The sequence below is a fragment of the Camellia sinensis genome, chromosome 10, assembly GCF_055761805.1.
Source record: "Camellia sinensis isolate YWXY chromosome 10, ASM5576180v1, whole genome shotgun sequence".
Taxonomy (NCBI): domain Eukaryota; kingdom Viridiplantae; phylum Streptophyta; class Magnoliopsida; order Ericales; family Theaceae; genus Camellia; species Camellia sinensis.
In genome coordinates this window covers 23735177-23741201 of record NC_138970.1, presented here as the reverse complement: position 1 = coordinate 23741201, position 6025 = coordinate 23735177, and positions in this window count along the sequence as shown.

The window sequence follows — 6025 nt, the reverse complement described above, 5'->3', positions numbered from 1 at the left end:
TTATCCTAATCCCACTAGGAGTCCCAGATTAGCAGTAATCCTAAGTCCATTAGGGCCAGGCTCCTTTTGGGACTAGGATTGTATTGGCTATAAAAGAGAGGCACCCCCATGGGTCTAAGGTATGCTTTTGATACTCAAGCTTGTGAGTTTAGTACTTGATTTATCTTTGAGAGATATACTGACTTGATCGTCGGAGTGCCCTCGGGTGGTCGAAACCACCGCGGGATTCTTATATTTCTGTTGCAGGTCCGTCAGGTGCCATCTATTCTGCCAGTGCTCTCCAGCTGGTTACTAAGCGGGCAGTGTGGTCAGAAAAATTAAAAAATATACTTATTTGAATCATTTCAAACACCTTAAATCAATAAGAAGTCCTCAAGAAAAGAGTTATAAGAGCATCCCCATTGGATCCCATATCTTCATTTTTTAGCCTTTTTAGGGGGTTTTTTCTCATAAAATCACCCCATCAATTTCCTAAAATCAATCCTTATTATAAATTGAGCTACACTTACTTCCTAAATGCAGGGAGCTACCGTTCATCCTTAAAAAAATAAAAAATTACTCTTTATTCCACTATTATTATTGATCTCGAGCACCTCTATCCCAAAAATATAAAATATAAAATAATTAAAAATAATATTTTAATAAAATAGAAAAAGAATAGAATTTTTTTTTAAAGAAAATAGATGAAAAAATAATTTTTAAAATAAAAAATAATTTTTTTAATAATATTTTAAGATAAAATTTTAAAAAATTTACTGAGTATGCTCTAACACTAAGTTATTCCGTCAAGTTGGCAAAAATGTGCAATAATTAGCCACTGTTACTGTTGATTAAGCCTTCGTTTGACAATGACTTTTTTAATTAATTTTTTGATTTTTTTAATTTTTTTAGCTTAAGACTTTTTTGTTCATTTAATATTCTTTATTGGTTTTTTTAACTTTTAGTTTTGAAAAATTAGATTTTTTTTGTCTTTTTGTAATTTTTATCTTTTTTTAATTTTTTAACTTTTTTTTTATCATTTTGTAATTTTTTAGCAAAAACCAAACCACCCCTAAATCATGATTCCAGAATCAGTTTTTAAGATTTCAAATCTAAATTTAAAACACTGGTGACATCAAGCACCAAAACGAAGGTCTAAACAAAAACAACTTTAAAATCAAAGAACGATATGGCTGTCATTTCTAAACAATAGGGATGATGACAAAAAAAACTGCCCGGGATCCATGGGGAACAATTAGGTTTAGTTTGGCATAATACAAAAAAATTAAAAAATTAAAAAATCGTTATCATATTTAAGTCACATCATCTCATTTAAATTACATCATTTCTCTATCACATCACTTCAAATCTAATTCATATTTCACTTTTTAAAAAAAAAAATTAAAAAATACACTTATTTAGATCCTCCCAAACAATAATATTTTTTGTCACACCAATCAAGAAGATCAAAAGTCAACGATTTATCTCCCTAGGTTGAAACCTGTGGCTATAATACTAGGGCTCAGATTTCACGTGACCAAATAAAGCTGAAACTTTCTTAAAGAACCAATAAAATACCAATAATAACATTTAAAAAAAAATTAAAAACCTAAATAATTTGTGATTTAAATCAAGATTAATTGTAACAGTATATACAATTAAAATAGACAACTTAAATTATCTAACACATACGAAAGTGGCTATAACACAATTAAAAGTCAACAATTAATCTCCCTAGGTTGAAACCTGTGGCTATAATACTAGGGCTCAGGCCGCTTTTGGAAAGTGAATTATAATCCACTTCTCAGATTATAACTCACTTCTTCTCTCATAAAAAAACTACTTATAAGCAGTTTTTAATAAAAAAATTGATTATAACCATCTTTCCAAAATAGCCTTCAGATTACTTGGGACTAACTAAAGCTGAAACTTTCTTAAAGGACCAATAGGAAACCAACAATAACATTTAAAAAAAATTAAAAAACTTAAGTAATTTGTAATTCAAATCAAGATTAATTACAACAATACACACAATTAAAACATATAATCTAAATTATCTAGCATATACGAAAGTGATTTAGATTGTTACTTCAAAATCAATAAATCAACACAATAGATTTTTATGTAGAAAAATCACAATTGGAGCACCTCCAATTGTGATTAAAAAATCACGAGCTAAACGCCACTAATCAATCCACTATGAAAGACAGAAAGAATACAAATTTACTAAATAAATTACCCAAACTCTGACAATTTATCTTCAACAATCTGTATCTCTTTCACCGTGACTTTCGTCTCGGAATTGATCAGATTGATGTTAAATCCACAACATCCATGTTGAATCAACGACTGCGCACAGCTTCGAACTCCTCCGAATAGTTCACACTTGAATCTCTAGATTCCACTGAAGAAGAACACTCTTGAAGTAGAACACTCAAACAACCAAACACTTTGATGTATGCTTGTTAAACCATGTGAGTTTAATACTCAATCAAACATCAAAAAAAAATTAGAAAAATACCTAGAAGAAAACCCTAAAACCCATAAAGAAAATCTGCAAGTCTTAACCCTAAAAAAAAACGAAACACATATATATAGAAAATAGTGCTGCGAAGGTCGCTCGAGCGAAGGATCTTTTGCTCGAGCAACGAGACAGATACGCGTGAAACCCATAAGTTCCTTCGCTCGAGCCATCAAGAGGCTCGCTAGCGCGCACAAAAATCATTCCCAGTTTTTTTGCAAACAGAGCAAAGTACTGGGACCAAGAGATCTTCGCTCGAGCCAAGAGTTCTTTGCTCAAGCAAGCAAAACACAAAACTAGGAATACTTACAACTTGATAAATCTAAAACACCATTGTTTAGCAAAAAATCTTGGAAGAAATACTATGCAAAAAATAAATAATCTAAAGCACTAGGAATAAATAGATTAATCAAGGAAAAACATATAACAGATCAAGACATAATCAAATAAAAGGATTAAATTCAAACTAGAGTAGTTACACCAATATCCCACAATATTTGCAAAATTCAAACTAGAGTAGTTAAACCAATATCCCACAATATTTGAAAAAACCAACATTCCAATATCAAACAATATCCCAATAAAATAATCTGAATAACTACTCCCCCTTTTTGATCGGGGAGAGACAAAGGAAAGAGGAAACAAAAAACAGGAGCAACAAAAAATAAACTGCCTATATACAAAACGGGCCAAAAACTGTCTAATAAAGAAGAATAGATAACATCACTAAGAGGACGGTAGAGGCTGCGGCTGCATCTGTAACAGAGAAAGGATTTGTGCAAGCATGGAGGACTGCTGTGCGAGGCAGTCATCAAAGGCATCTAGCCGGGCATCCAGCTGATCAAGGCGGTGTGTGACAGACTGCTTGAACTGCTGCAACTGACCATGAAACGAACGAGGACGTAACTCGGGTGCACCAGCAGCAGCCGCATCAAACTCGGCCTCCTCGATAAGAATATCAACACCTGCAACAGAAATGCATACTCATCATCCTCAAATATAGGGATATCAAGATAAGAAAGAAAACGGTGTAATAAACAACCGTAAGAGAGACCTAAGGACTTGCGACCCTTAAACATGCTGATCATTTTGGCCACGATCATCTCAGAAAGGTTGATGGTGAGGCGATGGGTAATATAATACAAAACATAACCCTGATCTTGGGTAATGTGAGAGGAATGAGTGGTAACATGGATGTTGGCACAGACAATGATATTGAGAAGGAAGAAACGGGAAAGAAGCTCATTTTGTTGAATGAGCATCCCGGCGATCCAAGTCCGGGGAGCGCCACATAATTTAGTAGCGACCTGGTCAAAATCCACAATGTTACGGGTAGCAAGGAATGTGTAGTGGCAGTTCTTGACTTCGGGAAAATGGAGAAAGCTCCTAATGACCTCATTGTCAATGAACAGGGCTTTATTACGAACCCATGTGTGAAAAGACGGGACTATCTCCTTGCTAATGGAGTGCATATTGCAGTAGAATTCTCGAACCCAACTAAGGTTTTGAGGACCGGAGAAATGAAGAACTTGGTCACCCCTTAAAGCATTAAACAAAGACCGGATAAGGATAGACTCGAAAGCACTGGGATGGACATTGCGTTCTAAGTGAACAGTCCGAGAAACATAGAAATCCTGATAAAGGTTAGATTTTTCCCGGGATTGGAATTTGTCTTTATTGAAATTAGGGCAAGACATAGTGGTTTTACAGCATTTAGAGGACGCAACCATGACTGATAGACACAAAGGAGAGATCACCACAAAAAAAGCCCCCAAAACCAATCAAAGACACACCACCAAGAACCATCAAAAACCCAATTGAATCCCCCAAACAAACAAAAGAACAAACCATCAAACCATTAGTGCAACAGGGTTAGAGTAGCCAAAATTCACAAAATCGAACATCAGCATTATATCAATTACTGGAATAACAAGAAAAATATAGATATAGTTCTAGGTCAAGTTTAAAAAGCACTTCCAAAACAAAATAAATGCAGTAGTATGAGAGTCATGAGGGCAACAGTATTAGGTTGAGTAAACCCAACAAAAAATCTGGTCAAAAACCATCATAAAGTTGCAATTTAAACAAGAGAACTCATGGCAACACAATGGTATTTCAAAATTAAAACCCTAACAATCACATAGGTCGTAGATGATGCAAAAACCTTAGATAGAATGCACAACCGAGCAATTGACAAAGAAATAAGGAAATAAAAACAAGGACAAAACTGTGCCCCCCCCCCCCAAAAAAAAAAAAAAAAGCAAAAACAAAACTCTCAAGAGGATAGATGAAGTAGCAAACAGAGCGTGTAACAGAGAACAAGAAAAAAAACACAATCTTAAACCCTTGACACCATAGACGAGGAGTAGAGAGAGAAACTTACCAAAAGTGAAGATGCAAGACTGGATGGAAGAGAGACGCATCCAAAATTGAGTGAAGACCAAGGGACGAACAACCAAGGTGAGAAAATAGCCCCTAGGAGAGAGAGACCATTTGAGAAAAATGGGAAAAATGGGACTGAAGGGACGGAGGGCACTATTTAAACTAGGGTAGGTTGCTCGAGCAAAAATTCTGTCGCTTGAGCCAAGACACTTACGTATGGGGGTCGCTTGAGCCAAAACACTATCGCTCGAGCCAAAAACACATGCTTGTAGGAACTTGAGCCACCTACAAAAGATTTGGGGTGAGGAAAAGTGCGCTTGAGCGCAAACTATCTCGCTCGAGCGAAGAAGAAAAACTAATACACCCTTAAACCACCCTTCTGAGCAGAATAAAAAACAATCACACTGTTAAGGGAGACCTGAAACAAAAGGAGGTGAGTACAATAGCCAGAATGGGACACTAAGATGAGATAATCCACAAACCATGAAACCTGTAAACTCGCAATTTTGACCGTATGAAACACAATAGCATGAGCAAATCAGGCAAACATTGATCAAGGAGCAAAAGCAACATGAGAATACACAACTTAAAGACAAACATGAGAGCTCACATAATGAATGTGTGTGTGTGCAATCCTTGAGAGGCCACAGTGCTAGAGTTAATCCTCGTAGTGATCAGATGGCTGGACCTCCGGCAAGGGTAACTAAAGATCACTGAGAAAAGTCAAGCCACTCGAAATTAAGGGGTATTTGTTGAGCAAAAGCGGAGGCTCCTCTTCAATCAATGAGTCTTTTTTTTTTTTTTTAAATTTAAAATTTTGACTTTTCTTGCTTGTGGGCACTCACTGGTGGCATGCACGCTCAAGAGTATGGAGACCAGACCTGTAAGACCCCTAACTTTTGTAAACCTTATTAGGTCCCTAAATTTTGAGTTGCTATAATAAAGCCCTTAATTCATCGATTATTCGCAAATTAAACCCTAGAACTGAAAACGTATCACGGACGAACCCATTCAAACCCTAATCGACCCTAGAAGCTTAGAAATCATTTCTAACACTCTAATATTAACTATTTAACTCTCAAATTTTAGATTAATCGCTCTACACCTTAACTTCCGGTTTTCACAGTTTTCGTTCGGTTATTT